The following is an 874-nucleotide window of genomic DNA, read 5'->3' on the forward strand; positions in this document are numbered from 1 at the left end:
TAACTAGAAACTAAATGGCTAAACTCAATGGAAAACAGTTAGTTGGGAGTCAAGCGTGCCCCCTCCTGTGGTGCACCAGTAATGGCCTTATTTACAAAACAAAAGCACCTGTTAACAGCTCATTATAGGATGTTAGCTAAAATCCTCCAGGTCACTCGACCCGTCTCTGGGTTCCAAAGGTAGAAATGTTAAATGACCCTTCTCTGGGACTTCTAGTGCTAAGTGGATCTCTGCCGCTTGGTGATTGTTTTCACGCCGGATGTCCTTCCTGATGCAACCACAGACACCGAGCTACCACAGCCCTCTGTGTGGAGCAGAGAGCTGCCATGTAGGGCACCTGGGGGAGCAGATGGTGGGGGTTAAGTGCCTTGCTCAAAGGCCCAGATTGGGGCAAATGAGGGTGGAGGCAGGTGTGGGGGCTTCACCTATCCCACCCACATTTTGATGTTGTCGATTATAGGGAGTTGAACCGGCGACCTTCCGATCACAGGCCCATCTTCTCTAGCCTCTGCGCCACCACTCCCCTGAGTCTGGGGAATAATATTTAATATTTCATAAACATTTACAGTGTTGTCAATAAGCTTTGAAGACAATGACAGAGTTCATTGCATTCTGGGTACCTGAAGGTTATGCTCAGGGCTTAATTTGTAAACTGATTGATACCGGAACACAAATGGTGTGTGTGTGTGTGGGGGGGGGGGGGGGCTTGTAGGCCCTCCTCCCCCTTAAATTTTTGAAGATGCCATTTCCTGCATTTTGCTGTAGCCTATTTTAACGGGTTGTTGAACTTCTCTGTTTACCTACATTTGTAAACACTTGATTTTAGAGAGCAACAACCGGTTGTGTGAATAGAGCAGTTCCAGATCTGTCAAAC

The sequence above is a fragment of the Nematolebias whitei genome, chromosome 20 (genome assembly GCF_014905685.2).
Source record: "Nematolebias whitei isolate Nwh7 chromosome 20, NemWhi1, whole genome shotgun sequence".
NCBI classification, from domain to species: domain Eukaryota; kingdom Metazoa; phylum Chordata; class Actinopteri; order Cyprinodontiformes; family Rivulidae; genus Nematolebias; species Nematolebias whitei.